This window comes from Manacus candei, unplaced genomic scaffold, assembly GCF_025592945.1.
Source record: "Manacus candei isolate 608988 ecotype Guabito, Panama unplaced genomic scaffold, ASM2559294v1 h1tg000042l, whole genome shotgun sequence".
In the NCBI taxonomy this organism is placed as follows: Eukaryota; Metazoa; Chordata; class Aves; order Passeriformes; family Pipridae; genus Manacus; species Manacus candei.
The window spans coordinates 589,720-608,417 of NW_026138090.1; the positions used below are offsets into that span (position 1 = coordinate 589,720).

Below are 18,698 nucleotides of genomic sequence, written 5' to 3' on the forward strand. Positions count from 1 at the left end.
AAACCAAAACCAATGTAAAGGCAGAAAAAAAAAAAAAGCCTGATACCATCACAGATATAACAATCTATCTTAATTTCCCCAAGAAAACTGTAGTGTGTTGGTGGCTTTTCTTCTTCCCACTCCTTTTGGCACAGCATGTTCTCCTGGGACCGTGGACAGGAAAACTGCTGTGTTCCACACAGGACTCTATTATCCTGCTCTAATTATGCTCAGTGTGGCAGCTACTACTCTTAAGAACATGCTACACTCATGGTGTAAAAAATTACAAGAATTTAGCTTTTAGTTTATTTGCCCTCCCATTTGGAGAGAACACTTAATGTGATTTCATACAATAAAACCAACTATGTGAGCGTTCACAGAGGTGATTTTCTAAATTTAAGATTTTCTTTGGATCTGTTCTTATCACAGATAGATTGGATTACTATGGGCTGTGTCAGCATGAGTCACTTGTAAGTGCCTGTTAATCCAATAAACCTGAGCAGTTTCTTATGGAAATACTATTTTCTGATTTCTATTTATATGATGGTCCTGGCCTTGTTGAATCCACACTGACTTCACTGGAAATATCTCTTTGGAAAAAACTGGTATAATTTCGTATGTTAATGGAAATTGCAGTGAAGCAGTAAAATGAAAAAATAGCCTCGAGTAATTAATAAATGGTTTAGAAGTTCTTTGTGTCAACTTTATTAGGTATTTTGTAACGATACTGCCCGAAACTAAAAATAATCATCCTCAGAAGAGGTCATTTTATTGTGGTGGGTTTTTTTCAGTTATTAATATTGTTTTACTCTCCCTTAATATTGTTTTCATACTATACTGCAAGTTGTTTTCCTTCTGTTGTTGCCATTGCCCTACTCAGTGATGGTGGTTGCATCACCCTGGGCTTTAATTTCCCACCCATAACATACTCAATTACTGAAAACTAAACAGTTAAGAAAAGAAAAGTAGCTGGTGTAAAATCTTAGCTTAAGCCTTTTTGTGTTTTACTTGTGCAACAACTGGTATTCAGTGGCAGCAGAAGGCAAAAGCTTTGCCTTTGGAATATTTACCTGAAATAAGAAGAAAAAAATCAGGATAAGAAATGTTTTTCTAGCCTGAGATCCAATGTGCTTCTGAAACAGAGAAGGTCTAAACACTCCTAAAAGCTGGCTGGTAAAACTGGTCCTTTTTCAAGCTAGAAAGTGCAGAATATAAAGATTTATGTTATACATCGGGAATTTCTAGTGCTGAGGTGGGGAAAAAAATGCATTTACTGGAAATAGTTTGACAGAATTCAGCATTTGTAACACGTGCAACAGTGCTGCTACTGTAAGGCACCACAATTTTCATAATCTTAAATTTACATGCACGTACCAAGTTTCCAAATATCTTCCTCCTCTCTGTCTCTGCCGCTGAATTTTCTCATGCGTGGTATGAGGGATGGGATGCTGAAAATCCCTGGATTTTTGACGTGTTAAGACAGACTTCTGTAGCTGTTGACTGCCTACATGATGACACATGGAATGTTTATTGAGCCTGTGCAGTAAATGCTGCTGAGGGAGCTGGATCCGTAGTGGAGGGGATGAGGAATTATAAATCCTGATCCCTGGCGTTTTGCAGAGGCAGCTCAAGACTGTGAGGTTGAGATTTCAGATCTGTTAGTGATAGTAGTTTATTGGTAGCTACTTCAGATCCTAATCAATTGAGATTTCAGCTAATTTTACCAGCTAAGCAGATCTCCTGGTCTAGTGGAAGGTGTCCCTGCCCATGGCAGGGGGTTGGAACTGGATGATCTGCAAGGTCCCTTTCAACCCAAACTATTTTATGATTCTCTGATCTCTCCAGAAGATACTTAAAGGAGTACAGAGGCTACATAGAGACCTGAGGGTTAACAATGTCTAGAGTAAAAGCACAAGAGTAAAGGGAAAACAAAGCTGTGCATCATGTTGGTATATTAAATTTAAGTCATTTGAAAAGTAGGAACAAGGACACAATTTAAAACTAATGTAAAAGCATATTAGAATCACAGGATGGTTTGGGTTGGAAGGGACCATAAAAATTATTTTATTCTGTTCTTATTCATGGGCAGGGACACCTTCCACTAGACCAGGTTGCTCCAAGCCCTTTCCAACCTTGCCTTGAACACTTCCAGGGATGGGCCATCCACAGCTTCTCTGTGAAACAATTAGATAGGGATTATGTAAAAATCTAAAATAAAAAGACATGGGTAACCAGCATTAATAGGGGACATGAAAAGACCTTGTAAATACATTGGAAGTTGGAGGGAGTCAAGGGAAAATGCAGGTCTCCTCCTTAGCAGAGTGATGATAATAAATAAGAGATACCACACTGAATAAACTGCTGGGTGTAATTGTCTAAAGGAACCAAAATCCCTTTGGACTTGCTGTGGGAATAATTTTGGTAATTAACAGGTCTCATTTGACAGCAGTGTATTGTGATTTTTCCCATCTGAGACCAGTGCAGACTCTGGCATTTTACTGGAAAGCAGGATGTTTAGGCAGGCTGACTGAGAGGGTCAGAGGCAAAATTTCTTCAGACATCAGTACTTCAAAAAGCAAGAATTTAAAAGTATTTATATAAGTATATTTGTTGCTGTGGATTGGGCAGTTTAGGTAAGGCCAAATCACTGTTTCTAATCCAGATGGGCTGTGTAGGAAAAAGAGCAGTGTATGGATAGATGCTGAGTGTAAAGTTGTGGTCTGAAACCTGCTTAGAGCTCTTTCCTTTAAAGTCAGGAGTTGCTAAGACTTCCTGATCCCAGGGCTTTTCTAGGGGAATATGAGACAATAAAAATTCTGCTCATAAGAGGAGGGTTGTTTTTTTTTTTTAATTTCTTTGTGGTCAGCAAAGTGGTGCACATTACCAAGAAGTTCTGTTCCCTTCCAAACACAGACGGTAACCATAAAACCAGAAATAGGGATTTTTTTTTTGTGGTCTGTGACACAAAATACTCCCATAGAGGTATTCAAGGACTCTCACCCCAGGTATGTGAATAAGGCTGAGTTTATCCAGCAGGTTTTCTGGTTTGTATGGAATCATAGAATGGTTTGAATTGGAAAAGATTTCTAAGATCACCAAGTCCAACCATCAGCTTGAAAGCACCACCATATTTGCCACCAAACCACGTTCTCAAGTGACATATCCACATGTTTTTTGGACACTTCCAGGAATGATGACCCCACCACTTCCCTGAGCAGCCTGTTTGATGCTTGACCACTCTTTCCATGAAGAAATTTTTCCTGATATCCAGTCTAAACCTTCCTTGGCACTACTTGAGGCCATTTCCTTTCGTCCTGTTGTCCTCTTGCCTTGTTCATCCTTCAGCAAGAGTATCTGTCCCGTTTGTTATCCTGGGAATGTCTGTATGGAGTCCTTCCTGGATCTGAAAAAGGGGATCCAGTCATACCACGTGTGTTGGTTTTCATGGCACGTTCAGTGTCTCTGTCCTGCTACACGTGGATAAACTTTCCTGCAGGCAAGGTTGACATTAACCTGTTCAGCTCTAGGTACAATCAGGCGAGCAGGAAACTCAGGCTGAACAGAAAATGTTTGGGGAGGCAGTAAACATTTTGCTGATGGGAGTATTTGGGAATATATATTGAGGGTAGAGCTTGGTCCTTAATTTAAGTTTTCTGGATGAGGTCAGTGGAAGGACAAAGCTCATGGTAGGTCAGGTGGAGAGAGGAAGCCTTGCAGCAAATATTTTTATGTACAGAGCTCCAGCCTGTACATGCTGTTCAGCACCTACGAGGGAGGGCTGAGCCTGCTCTACAGCCTGAGATTTCTCACTCTGCTCCCAGGAAGAACATGCTGAGGGTACCTTTTACCAGCAGTACATATTCTGAAATTAAAGGTTCAGTTAATAAGTCATTTTAACAACAACAGCAACAACAGAATTACAGTCTGTTCCTTCGGCTTTGTGCAAAACTAAGTGCTGCGTACGCAAATGGAATTATATATTTTCTTCTGGGAGCGAGAGATCCAATTTCTGTGCCATTTTACGAGATAGGTTTGGTACTGGCTGTTTATCAGACATTGAGAGCACTGCAGAGGGGGAAGGGGGTGGAAGAAAAAAAACCTCAAAAAGTAGTAGCAGAAGATGCTTTAGTAGTTAAGTAGTTCTTTTGTAGGAGAATTGTTTCCAGGACGACAGGGTTGATGGAGTTATAAAGTGAGTGTGTGTTTCCTTTCCTCTTCTGCTTGTTACTAATCAGTGAGGTAGGAAAACCTCTCTCTGTACCCGAGTTGTTACATCAGTTATTTTTAGTCTGTCCTGGCTTGTCTGCATGGCTCTTTTCAGCTATTTAGGAGATACCTGGTATGCAAGAAATCATATTTGCCTTGTTGTTTGTTAAGATCACAGGGTATTTTAAAAAATCAAAATCTGGACCTTGAACAGCTCTGTTTGGTATTTTTTTTTGTGTGTTTGTTTTTCAGAGAAATAAAACAGCTTTGTGCTTTAAGTTTCAAGCTCATCTCGCTGGTGGGATGCGAGTTTCTTTCACTGTTTGCACAGAATTTTTTCTCTGTTGATATAATACATATTTTTTTGTATATACTAATGATATACTGTCATGCAAATGATTTGGAATAAATTAGAGTATTAATTTTCTCCTAGAGTATATTCAGCTGTAGGACTCCATTGTGAGATCTATTTTCAACTGGAGTTTGGAATTTGGAATAAGAAGGCACTGAATTAAATGTAGTTGCCAATTTTAAAGGGGCACAGCTCGCATAAAATCACATCCATCTCCAAAATATGTTGATCTATTTAAAATCTGGAGGAGTATGATGAAATCTGTACTTGTGTGGTTTTCCTTTGTATATTTGATTGTACTCTGAGCTTAATTTTTTTCTGGATTGTTTTTTTCCTGCACAACATTTTGAGAAAGAAATGTCTTTTTTTTTTTTTTTTTTTTTTTTTTTAAAAACCACAAATATTGACTGTGCATTTTGCAGGCAAAAAAATAACAAAAATAGTGGCCAGGTCATTAGTGAAAAACACACTTTGTAAAACTCTATTGTTGTGCTAAATTAAATAGCTTAAAGTTTAATGGTGCCCCTTATAAAGGAGTTCGATGATTTCATACCCCCTAATGATACATGTATTTATTTCATATTGAGATTTTAGGACTCAAGATTAAGAAAACACTTCTCATGCATAGTTGTCTGATGAATTAATGAGATAATTGTCTTCCTTCTGAAGGCATCGGGGTTCTGCTGATGCTGGAGGTTGGATGCCACGTGCCAAGATCTGTGTGATCACTTTGTGAACAATGGAGTTTTATTCTTTGGATTTGTTTTTCCGTCCAGTTCTATGATCCTTTTATTGATTTGGGGGAAAGCAGTATGACCACCATGCTCAGGTGACTGATTACTGCACCATCTCCATATCCTAGGGCTTTCTAACTTCTTGGGAAGGGGAGTGAAGCAGTTTGACAAATCCATGTTGGCATTTACTTGTTGCTTTGTTATTCCTTCCTGGCTGCAAAGCAAGAACCAGAATTCTTTCTGCCTGGTGTCCTCCTCTTTCCATCTCTCTTTTTTTTTTTTTTAATAGTCTCTTTTTTTTTTTCCTTGAAAATTACCATTTCCAGCAGAAGAAGAACAGCCCTAACCTTGAGTGATGAGATGTCTCTGTGCTTCATTTTCCAGTACATCCCCACTTACTTAGTTTTTCCATTATCTGGAGCATACCAGTTCTTCATGGAGGTTTGAGTACTTCTTCCAGGTCGCTACTTGGCCTAGTAAGGGAATGAGGAATTTTTTTGCAGCTTCTGCTGGAAGTTTACTAATTATGTGGTTAAATAGAGAATGTAGCATCGGAGCATTCTTTTTCAGGACAATACCCTCATAACTCTACTTAGGAGATTTTTGTGTCTGGTTTTTTGGTTGCTCGCCTTTATTTTTTTTTGTTTCAATTCCCAGTAAGGTATGGATATACCTTCTCTATTTCTACAGGTAATCCAAAGTACAAAGCAGGACATAATGGCCAACCCCTTCAATATTGAGCTCCCACTGAAGTGTTTTACGGTGCCTGAAACTTTGGGCAACCAGATACGACCCCAAACCAAGGGCAGGTCATCACCTTTCTGAATTTTAGGTGCTGAAGGCCAACAAGAAACAGTCACAGATCTAGGAAGACTAAAAAGATATCTTTGAGCAATTAGATATTTTCTTTTTATTTGTTTATTCATTTTCTCTATGACTACGAGGAATTTCTTTGGTCAGCTCTGCAGTAGGTTTTGGGATTTATTTCTAGTTCTTCAGTGCTATGCTCTAATCACCAGGCAGTCTCCATGGTTCATCTTGATAGAGCTGTGTCATGTAGGAGAAATAGTCAGGCAATCAAAATCAGAGAAACAGAAAAGGAAGGAGGGAAATATTTTCCAGTGTTGACTGAAAGCAAACAGTAAGCTTCAAGCATTAATTAACAATGTAATGAGAAACTTCAGTTCAAGCAAATACTTCATTTTTTTTTAACAGAATTTGTCTTCTTTCTTGTGTTGCAGAAAAAGGAAAGGTGGCTGAGTTGTACAAGTGAACCAGGACAATCCAAAATGTAAGTCAAAGAAGGATGTTCATCTTCCTCTTTTATAAGACTGTAGGTCAGTTGTTCTCTAAGACATCCATTTAATTAAAAAGGCAATTAGCTTTCCTCATTTACCCAGACTGTGAGTGCAGTTTGTAGAACTGAGTTCCCTGTTTTGGAGCCACGTGGCTCAGGGTGAAGTTGCATGAGGTGGATCACTTTTCTCCTTTTCTCATCACTGTGTCAAGGCATAAAGGAGTTCAGGGTTGGGTTATGTGCTTGCAAAATTACTGCTGTTGTAGCTGCTGTGGTCCAAGGATGTGGAGAGGAGAGGTTTGAAGGCAGGAAGGGCTGGAAAGGGATTTTGGGCTCCAAAGCTTTGTATCAGCTGGTATGAGAAAACCTTAAACCTTCCTTTCAGGCTGCTGTATTTTGACTGAGTATCTTGGAATACATTAAAAACATTTACTTGAGTATTGTAACTCTTCATGGTTTGATGGGGTTTTGAGAAACCTGGTCTAGTGGAAGGTGTCCCTGCCCATGGAACTGTAGATGCTCTTTAGGGTCCATTCCAACCCAGACCATTCTGTAGTTCTCTGGTTTAGCACAAGAATTTTTTCCATTTTGGTGAAGAAAGCAGCATGTTTTTCCGTGGTGTTTTGCATAGCAAGCCTCATAGATCATCTCCCTGATTCATTTGTAGTAGACAATGGCAAATTTTAAAGAGAGATGCTTTTAACTGTCTTGAACAGAGCATGTTCTGTGCGACAACAACATCTATATTGCAATTGTAATAACAAAACCCAAGATGATTCTGAATTTAGTTTCACACCAGCTAACAAGTGGACTCATTAAAAGGTAGTGTGAGGTTTTCTATGTATTGTTGACTCAACTCTAAAACATCTATAACCCTGCAAAATGTGTCTCAACTTGTTTACTAAGTGATAAGTATATTTTTAACGCATAGGTTTTGAAATTATTGGTGACTCCAGTTTGTCAAACAGCCTTTTTGGGGTGCTTTAGTTATTTCTTTATTACTTATATATGAACGGCATTTTAATTTATACCTGTGTCTCTTTGTCTGAAAAGTTTTAAGTAATTCTGCAGGCTTGGTTTTTATAGACATTCAGTGTTAAGGAAAAAAAAAAAGGGTAGTAGAACATGTGTCAGGCATCTGCAATTCCTTCAGCATCATGTTTTCCACACTGATTTAATAGCTATTGAGTCTCCTCAAATGTCCTTGTTTCCAAGACCTGTTTTATGGTAATAAATCATCTTGACTGTAAAATTCTTGAAATGATTCAGTAGGGAGACCGTTTCCTTAGCACATTCCCTGGGAGATCATAGATAGAAATGGAAAAGTCTTTAACCTGGTCAACTTTTTCCCTGCAATACGTGTGGTCAGTGCTGGAAGCGATAACGAAATCACCAACATTTGTTCTGGTGAACTGCCGTTGTCCAGTTTTATTTCCTGGTAATTTACAGTGATTTTTCTGTTAGAGATCCTAAATTACTTGGAGAAATGCCAAGCCAGGTAAAGAATAAAAGCTGTGGGATGATGGTCTTGAAGGTCCTTTCCTGTTGAGACCATTCTACGATAATGGAATCGTCCTTTAGGTTGTTTCAGTCTCAGGGAAGCAGTACTATCTGGGATTAGTTTTTCCATGGGCATTTCCTTAAAATAATCAGGCTTTGTGTTCTGGGATTCTTGATTCTCTTTCCTACCTCAGGACAGTAAATAAAGCTTTGCATCTAGCCCAAGATTCATAGCAGATTAATGTATTAAATTAGATTAAATCTCTTGCATTTGTTTTGGAAAAGGGAACCTTGTATTCTTACAGGCCTCACCTGCCAAACAGAGAGATTTCCATTTAAACTGTGCATTTTAATCAGATGCTTCTACTGCAAGGCATAAACCTTAGGTTTTTCAGTGGTATACTTTAAATAATGATCTGAAATAGCTTTTGTTTTAGTCATGATAGTAGTCTCTGCTCAAAAGGTGGGCTCCAAGATTCCATCTGCCCTGCAGGATCTTGGCAAGGGTATATTGTGTCATGTCAGTGTATCCATCCCAGTTCATGTCTTACAGAAAAAAGAGGTAATACCAGACACACAGACATGTTTAGGGTTGGTAGAAAAATTTCTTGTCACAGTCCTGTTTAAATGGTTGGTTGTGTGAAGACAGAGGGTGGTCTTAAGAAGGGACCAGATCATTAGAAGCTTTCTGCTGGCTGAGTAAAAGCTCTGCCACCTCACTTTCCTTCCACAGAGTTGCTCTGTCGGTTGTGTTTGTCCCATGTACCTGTGAAATGAGGGCACCACGGCTGCTTCAACTTTCAGACACAATATTAATATTTTGACTCTTTAGCAGTATCTAACCTCAAGAGACAGCCCACGCCTTGCCCATCTGTGAGCAAATAGGTGACTTGGAGCATATTGCCCTTCACTCTGAATGACAGAGAGAGTTTGAAGAGAAAAGGACAGGCAGCAAGGGTAAATTTTCCTCTTCAGATATCCCTTTGCTTCTGAGAAGGTCCACAGGCATGGATGGCATAAATGGAGACAAACCCCAAAGAGGTCAGTGTTGTTGGAAGTGTGGGGAGTAGCCATTCCCACAGGCAGTGGGTATTCAAAAGAAAACTCTCCATTTGACAGTGATGTCTTCTGGATGACTTAGAAACATAAAAAAACACAACTTGGTTGTAAAAGAAGGCTTTTAATTTATGTCAGATGTGAAAGTACCTGTGAGTTTGATGTGTGCTTTGCAGAAAGTGAGGAGCGTGCTGAGATCAGTTTTTAGATTTCCATTTTGTGAGTTGCCTCTGTGGCTTGACATAGAAAACTCTGGCACCACCATTAACACTGAGAAATTTTGGTGTGTCTTTTGTAGGAGCCATCCTTGTGCCCCACAGGTAGGAGCTGTGTGCTGAAGTGGTCTGTGTTACTTGCTGCATTTCACGGGGCTAAAAAATGGTCTGGCAGTGTTTTGGATAATTGTTTCATCTCTGCCTGCAGTGAAGTGTACCTAGAGCTGAACAGATAATACATAAAATACATTGTACATTATGTTAATTCAGCAAATGGAAACATCATAAATATATATATATATTTAGCTGCATCTTAACACTTTTAATTTTCATACGGTTTCCAAGCACTCTTTTCTCTCCTCGTAAGATAAAAAATGAGTGCTAGTTCAAACCTGTATTCAATGTGCCTATAGGAAAAAGAATTTGCCTTTAGATAAAAATTTAGGACTTTTTTTTTTTTCCTCTTATTTTCTTGGTTCTGAAATACTAAATCCTTTTATACTGTATGTGTCCAGAAGAGGAGATAATGGGTGAGGTACCACATCAAGAAAAAAAAAAATATCTGTGGAGCTCAGAATTAACACTTAAAGCTACGTGGAAAATCTTTCTGGATTGCAAAGTAGGATTTAAGTTTTTTTAAATGAAAGGATGGTAGGACACAGAGATGGAGCCTGGAGATCTGTGTGCTGTTTGTGCTTCTCATCTGTTGCATAAGCTTGGACAAGCTGCTTTGCATTTTCCTGCTTCACTTCTCCTGTCAGAGATCTGTGTGTTTTACTTGCTGTTGGGAAGGCACTTCAAAATCTTCAATTAGTATTATCGTGGACTTCTCTAAGCTTACTTCAAATCCATTTCCTCCTCACTCTTGCCTTTCTAAAGACAAGAATAAATAGATTTTTTTTTTTTCAAATGGCATTGATTGACTGATATTCTGCAGCTGCTTAAGGTAGGATTTAACTGGTGCTTTCTCTTGTCTGAGCATCCACTGAGCAGCTCCAAATCAAGAGTCCTGTTGGGTACATCGTGTCTCTGGTTCTGTCAGGGACGTGGTCTGCCAGGAGGTACTTCCTTCTTGTTTTTAATCAGCAACCTGGAGTTTCCAAACCTCCTGGAGTAACAGACCTTTGCAGGCAGCTTTACATTCCCATTGGCTGATCTTACACATAAATCAACCGGATCTTGGAGCATTGTGGATGGGTGGCTGACCCAGGTGACACTGGAAACACAGTTTGTATCACCAGAAATCACTGTCAGGCTGTTGATGTACTCTGCAGGGTCCTCAGGTGTGTGGCACAGCATTCCTGAACACCTCATCACCTCCTGGCCCCCGGAGGTGCGGGGCCGATGGACCAAACTGGGGCACAGCGAGTGTGAACCTCAGTGCAGAGAGTTCTTGTCTGAGGTGCTTCTGCTCCTGCAAATGCAAGAAATGAATTCTCAAGCAGGAATTTACACTGTGTGGGTGCAGTGGTTAACCAGGAAAATGCATTGATCCTGCGCAGCCAGGTGCTCCAGAAATAGTTGAGTTTATAGAGTTAAATCACCCCACTAAGAAGAAATCACTCTCCAGTGAAACATCCGTGCCCAGAAGCAGCTGCCACACTGCTGGGCAGCTTTGCATTCTCCATTAATGTTACCAGTGTTCTGGCAAGGATCCCACGTAGGGAGCTGAGGAAGTGGATGGTATAAAAGCAGAACTCTTTGGGCTTTTTGTTCTGCCTCGACCCGTCAGCCCTTCCCGCGACTGTGCTGTGACAGAGTATCTGCATTCCACGTCTGGGGACACACGGAGAGTGAACTCCTGAAGGACGTTTGCTGATCCCTGTGCTTTGGTTCAGGGGTGTGAAAAGCCCTGCAGGCTGTACACAAACGAACTGTAATTTATTTTAATTAAATACAATAGCTGCACACACACTGCAGAAGGGATAAGACAGGGATTCCCCACCTCTGATTTATCGTCTTACTGCTTGGATTTCTTTGCTATTGTCTTCCCACTCACAGATTTATGCGGAGATGTCTCATCCTCTCCCTCCTGTGCTGTTAGCATTGGCATCTATCTTTTGAAATACAGCAAATTTTCTGAGATTTTTTCAGTTGTTGAGAAGCCTTTCCTGCTGTATGATAGCGGAGGCATCCCTGCCCTTCCTGACACACACACCCCTGTGCAACGTTTATTTTAAATAGAGAGCTACAGGAAGCAAAATCCTGATCCCTTGGGAGCCTTCTCATAGCTGATTTTCATTTTTTGAATGAGGGAGCTGGGAGTACCCACCCTGGGGCTGGCAGGCAGCCTGGCAGGAAGCCGGACAGACTGGCCTGCTGGCCAATCTTGTTGCCTTTTATAGAGCTTTTTTGGTGAAATCAGCACATTTCCATGCAATCAGTGCTTTGCAGTGTAAAATTGTTCTGTGTTTGGAAGGTTTTTCAGCGAGTCTGGTTTTAGATTGCAGCTTGTGACTTTGGGAAATGGTTGACTAATTTTAATAATTACTAGAGAAGATTTTGTGAGAAGAGATATTGGGTTTCTGGGGAAGAAAATCCTCCTGGAAGGATGTTCTTCATCCACTGTGAGGGATTGCCTGATGGATGTCACTGTTCAGGGAGGTGAGTTGGCTGGCAGGGGCCTTACATTCCCCATCCACAAGTCTTACACAACAGGAACTGTTTCTGATAAAATTGCTGCCCAGTGTTTTCCCTTTTCTTAGAATGGCTTACTTGGGGGAAATCCAAATCATGTAGGACCTGGATCTCCCACCTCTTCTGGCAGGGCAAAGTGATAGCAGTCACTGGGGAAATAAAACCTGGGAGAAGGGATGGAAACCTTTAGGTCTGGAGGACAGTGTGTAGCTGCACTCCATCTACACAGCCTGCAGCTCAGTCAGGACTCCTCCTCCCTTGGGCCATGGAAGGGTTGGGAGGAAGCTGAACCTGCATTCCCAAGGTACTGCACTGCTGCTGAGCAAGGTTGGCATTTCCTGGACTTCTTGAGCCTCTGATGTAAAACCCCTCAAATCCACCGACACAGCAGAACCATCCATCTGGCACTTCAGACAGGTCAGGCTGATCCTGAATGTGTTTTCTCTCTTAATTCCCTTTCAGTAAATGAATCTGCCTCCTTGGAAGGTTCTTTGCATTAGGAAGCATTGTGAGGCTGTGAGTTTAGAATGAATCACCAATTAGCAGTTCAGTGGAAATAATTTCAAGTAAAATCAGACTTTGTTTGCTCAAGTAGTTGGTACTTTCAGAGGGAACCTGAATGTGACCTGGATTGTCCAAAGCAGCTCATGTTGTAGTGGCCTCTGAGTATGTCCTTAGAACAGATCTGATGTTTACACAAACATTACAGATCCTCTGTGTAATTTTACATGGGCCGCTCTTAAATGGAATGCACTAGGGAAAGATATATTTGAAAATGCAAAAGACTTTTTATTTGTATGTTTGGGGTTTTTTTGTTGGCCGTTGGAGCTCCAGTATTTGCACAATCACTGTGTGAAAGCTGAATGCATAAATCCCATTGGAGGGGAACCCACACGATAACCAAGAGCACCAGTAAAAAACTAAATAAGGAAACTCTCCCATTGTGTAATTAGTCTGAATAGGTTTGCTGGGTTCTTGTGTGCATAGATTGTAACTTCACAAGATCCCATCCAGGTATACAATAGATAAGTAGTTCCTAAGAATAAAACTTGTATAATAGGAAAGTTTGGCCTTTGTATCCAGAGGCTAAACTGGTTGAACAAACATCAAATATTGACCTGCAGACTGGTTTTTTCCATACCCAAGAGACGTGAGTCAGATTTTGCTGAATGAGTCAAATCTGTCCTCAGATTCATTTGAAGACACACTGATGGATGTATAGCTTGGACCAGTGTTATGCATAGAAATGGCTTGTGAAGCTGATTTAGTTTGCAGTATCCCTGTGAGAGGGAAGGGGCACAGGATGGACAGAGGCGATGGGGAAGCAGCTCAGATGAGCCTCCGTGCCTCAAAGGGCAGGGAATCCTCCTGCAGCATGGAGGGGGGACACAGATTCCCTGTGGGAGTCATCCAGGGCCTGAGAGATGGTTAATGTGTGTGTGCTGCTCCTTGGAGAGGCTGCTCAGCTGTGCTCCTGAGCCTGACAGGAGGGTGACATGAGGGTGAAGGTTGTCCCTGGGCTTTAAACAAACAAAAGGCCTACTCGCCTCATCCCTTGAGATGCATGTTGGGCTTCCAGACACAAACCCTCTGATACCTTCCTGGAAATAAATCCCTTTCCCTTTGCTCTGCATTCCTTCCCTTTATCTTCACCTGGCCAGCATTCCTGTGCATAAAGCTGTCCTCCCAGGTCAAGTGTCTGGAGCTGCCACCCTTCACCAGGATGTGACTCCTGCATGGTTTGCTGGTTGTGTCATGCAGGAACACTCCCTTTTCTCGGGAGGAATTACATGACCATTGAACTTCGAGGCACAGGCACCTTCCAGGTCTCAGTTTCTTCTCCTCTGTTCCCATGTTTAACCCTCCTTCTGAGAAATCTCTCTTTGGATTGTGACTTTGGACCAGGAAATGAATTTGATGGCTCCATTCTCAAGCATCAGTCTTTGGCCGCAGTCAACATCCTAATATTGTGCTCAGGAGAGTGACTAATCCCTGCTGTCTTCAATGAACTACTAGACAGGCATGTGTTTATATTCCCTATTCCTTTGTGTAATCAACCTAGAAGGAATTTTTTAGATTTGCCTTTTTTCCGCAGTTTTTTTGGTGGGGACCCAGAGGAAATGAGTGATGGAATTCAAATGCAGCAGTTGAAAGATTTTTGCCATTACTTATTTGTGGGTACAAAGATGGGTTGGCAGCATCAGATACATGATATGCACAATCACTTGTAGGTCTCTGGCTGATTTTAATTCTTCCCATAATTCAAACCAGCCCTGAGTTGTCTTCACTCTCAATGAAGAACGTCATGTTTTTAGAAATTTATTGGGTTTAGATCATTCAGATCTTCATTATCTTTTCTAATTGATTTTGATTTATAAGATGATGATTGTAGAAGAGTGGAATTCAGGAGATCAGCAAGCAGTCCTGTCACTTTTTTTTCTTTTTTTTTATTCCTCTATTTTAATTCTGGCAAAGTTTTGTGAAACATACAGTGTTTGAAAGGTGTTTTTACTTTGTACTCTTCTTACTCCTTTTCTATCTAGTTCCTTGCTTGAATTCCATCTCTGTGAGTATGTGACTCCATTACTCTCCTTCACTTCCAGTCTGCCAGTAATCTCTGAGTTAATTAGCAAGAAGCTGAGAGCAATAGGTTTGAGGTTTGTCATGCTAAGATATCTCTTTGGGAAACTCTGTGTTCCAGTTGGGGAAAGTAGCTTTTGCCTAAGGGAATTTAGAAGTCTGCTTTGCTGTCATGCTGACCTGCAAAGCTGTTTCTCTCTCTGATGTTCATGTAAATTTTTATTCCTAAGGAATTTAACAAGATTCACCATCGGCAGTTGCCTCTCTCTGACAGCTGCTCAAGAACATAGTTTAAAGTAAGCCTGTAATTTTTGGCACCTGTAGCTGAGTAAGATAAATCCAATCCTGATCCACACCAGTAATCTAGTCGCTGTTGTATGGATGCAGATTCTCCCAGAAGGTGTTTTGTGTACATGAATGCTGTATCCTATTCACTGCAGATGGTTAAGGGTGCTGGAGTGACTCCAGGGAAGACAGGTTTATAATTCAGCACTTTTGTTCAGGATTTCTCAAACAGAACCACTTCCTGGACAGTATGATAAACAGTTACTTTAAAAAAAAAAAATAGAAGAAATATTTTTATCTTGTTTTAAATCTTTCTTGGGGTTGCTGCCACACATGCTGGAAACAGATCTGACTGTTTTGAAGTACAGGAAAATACCTGAGGATCTGGAGTTTGAAGACTATTCAAAAACATTTTATGGAGTGCCAATTGTATTTTTAACCACATATATTATTGCTCAGCTCTTTACATAAAGTGTGGCCCATGTTCTCTTCTGACTGTTCAGGTAGCCCAGAGAAATCTGTGATAACTGACTTTTTAGCATTTTACTACTTTTTTTTTTAGCCGGTGCCAGTGTCTTCATTGAATCTGTGTGTCATTTTTAAGCATACCAATAAATTACATTCTGCTGGAACAGTGGACGGGTATCAGAAAGCCCATGTATGAAATTCACCCAGTTGATTCATATTTTGTTGCTACTGTGTCTGAAATACAGATGAGGTTTCTGACTCTGAAGAAAGTGAATTACCATTATGGTTGTGTTGTCTGCAAACATGATATGTGTGTTTTACCAAGTGCTTGTCAAAAGGGAGTAGAGTCCTTCAGTATTTAAAAGAGGGCATTGCATTAAAAGTGAGCTCATACCACAAAGTCTTTTTTCTCTGTCCTCTCTTCCATTTTTAGGTCAGATGATTCAGGTTTTCCTCGGTGCTTTTAACCTTTTGCCATCTGATTGAGCTGCTCAGGAGACAGCAGAGCTGTGAGGCCATCACTGAAAAAAATGCCTCTGCTGGGAGAGCTCTATTTCACTGTCTTACAATGTTTGCTTTTGGTTTCTTATCCCTTTGTTACTCCCCATTTTTCCTTAGCAGTCAGGTGGCATCCCGGTAAACATTCCTTTTTAGTTTCCCTTTCACCTCTAACACTCTTCTTCTACTATAAAAGTCCTTATGTGAGATAGGAAAAAAAAAAGATCTGTAGCTCATGTAATATACCAGCTTTTCATGGAAATGTGTTTTTAATTGCTGGCAACAGAGCAAAAAACAGACAGTTACTCTTTTTCACTATCATTTGAACAAAAATTTCCATACCTTGCTGGATGTTACATCATAAAATCATAGAATCCTCCTATTTTGTTCCCCAAATAATAAAGTGAGTGGCTGTTCTAACTTCCTTTATGAAACACAAGAGAGAATTTTTGATGCACTTGTAGACTATTTTGCCTTTTAATACTTTGAAATAGATTTTAAAACCTTCACAGGGGTGTATAAGTGTACAAGAGTGTGTAGCTTAGCAGTGAGTAGCTGGGTTGTTTGGAGGCAGAGTGGTAGAGGTGGCAGAAACATATTTAAAAATACCCTACAAATAGTTCGTGTGCTTCTTGTCCAGTACAGAAATTCTTCATTGATCAGACCTGAAACCATAGCTGTGTTTGAAAAACAAGAGGCTAAATTTTGATTTTTAAAATGGCTTTACGTCTTTACGGAGACTGAATATTTTATTGTACTTTGAGCAGCATAAATCTGTCAAAGGCAGCAGAGTTAGAGCAGACCCACATTGCTGTAAGTGAAAGCTGAATTTGGTCCTTCTCGTTCTGTGCTTTTTAGTCATGTGATAATCTTTCCATAAATCATGTATTTGAAGGGTTTTCTTACTTCCTGCTTTTACCAATCAGATCGTGTAAAATGCATATGAACCCAGCTTCTGGTTTATTAAGCATAAGCAGAACAGCCCCTCCAAATCGCCTTTGGTCACACCAGCCCTGTTTTCCCCCCATTTGAAAACAGGACAGCGAGAATGACAAACTTTGACTAATAAAGTGGAGTTTTTTCGGTCTCCTCCCTTTCTTATTCTGACCTGTACTTCGCTTTCGTTATAAAGTGAACGTAGAAATTACCCCGTGGGAGTGGTGAAACTGCAGCAGAGAAACAAAAACTATTTGGATTCATCTGAAAGCTGTTCATTCGCTTGCTCCTCTTTTTATTAACGGCTCGAAGCGTGCAGCTTGTCTGGTTCTGACTGCGTGTCTGTCAGCAAGAGCAGAGGTAATCCTGTGTGTGTCTCTTTCCTTTTAATAGGGCTTTTAATTTTACCAGGAAAATTATTTATATGTTTACGATAATCTGTTGTTTTAACTATTTTAATTACGTGCTGCCTGATGGGCATGTTTTATTGACCTCAGCAAGCTCCTTTTCCAGTAACTTTTTGGTTTTTGAGTAGAGGAATTGGGTTTTTAGATTCAGATCCACGTTATACAGGTGAAATTCCCAGCTCTCTCCACTGGAGGTTGCAAAGCAGCTTCTAGCAGACATCAGCAGCCCAAATTTAGTCTATAATGTTGGTTTTTTGGTTTTTTTTCTTAATCATCCACATATACCGGCACGAACATCTCTCTGTGCTCTTAGTCTTGCCAGCACTTTTCGTGTCGGGGAAAGTACATTACTGTAAACTGATGAGCAAGTTCTTGTTGCTGTTTGCTCTGGCAGGATAAGATATTTTTAGTAAGTCATTTCAGAAGCGTTAAGAACTTCCTGATACTTTTTTCTTGCTAATTCGCTGCAAACCGAAAACGCGGGATTGGCAGCGTTTTAATTCCGAGAGGATCGTCCTCACAGGGCACGGGAAGTGTTTTCCTGGTCCCCTTGGCTGGGAGTGCAGGTTGTTGGAGTTATGAGACCAGTGGTGTGTTAACGACCAAGGAAAAGTTTGGTTTGGCTGGTGGCTGAAGCAGCGCTGGCAAAAAACGCCTCCGAAATATCGCCGAGTAATTCTGTGCTCCTCAACGCCTGTGCAAGGTTTTTGCATGGGGGGGAAGGAAGGAAGGACAAACGGAAATACTTTAGATTTTGCTGCTATATTACCTTAGGTAGCCGCTTCTGGAAGTCTTCCAGAAATCTTACTGGGTGTATTTCTGTTTTCTTTAGGTGAAACATTTCCCAGAGTGTTAATCCTAGAAAGTCTTGGGTTTTCCTGCTCGCGTAGCACCAACAGACATGCTTTGAGTGTGTCTGCCAAGGGGAGCAGTGGCTGTATGGAAGGGGGCAAGGTGACAACTTTAAAGAGGCACCGGGAAAGAAGGACCCTCTGTTTATGTGCTGTGGTTTTAAAAAATATTGCTAAGTACTTAATAATATATGTAAGTGTGGCTTCTGATGTTTGCATTAATTTAATGGTTCAAATACAGGTCTGTTTGCCTCTGAAAATGCAGATTTTCTGAAGTGCTCAATGACATCTGTGTTTGTCAGTCCTGAGGACTTTGAAGAAAGGCAGTCAGCTGTTTTGAGCTGGGAAAATGTACATCAGAACTGTTAAGTTAAAAGGTTAAAATTAGAGTTCTCTGCCTGTGATTTTGGCCATGTGTTTGCATTCTTCCATGTAGCAGCTTCCTATCTGGAAAATTAGGATTAATAATGCCTACCAGTAAATGTGGTGCTTAGGGGACGTGGTTTAGTGGGGGACCTGGCAGTGCTGGGTTAATGGTTCACTTGATGATCTTAGAGGGCTTTTCCAACCTTAATGATTCTACTTCTCCTTCCTTATGGGAAGGAAGCAGAATTAATTCATTCCTGTTGCGGTCTCAGCATAACCTGTAAGAGTTGAGAATTGCTACAGCCAGGAATTCTTCCAAGTTACTGTAAAG

General features: G+C 40.6%; 1 long non-coding RNA gene across 7 annotated transcripts in view; it reads left to right on the plus strand.

The window, feature by feature from the left end:
* Positions 1–18,698, plus strand: part of LOC127474480 (uncharacterized) — a 119,497-nt gene that overhangs the window by 54,291 nt on the left and 46,508 nt on the right. For 6 of the 7 annotated variants that reach the window (XR_007905864.1, XR_007905866.1, XR_007905870.1 and 3 more), the window contains exon 3: positions 6,513–6,562. This is a non-coding gene — a long non-coding RNA (uncharacterized LOC127474480). Of the gene's footprint in view, positions 1–6,512; positions 6,563–16,939; positions 17,104–18,698 lie in introns of all 7 variants that reach the window. The other variant, XR_007905869.1, reaches the window with a different exon arrangement.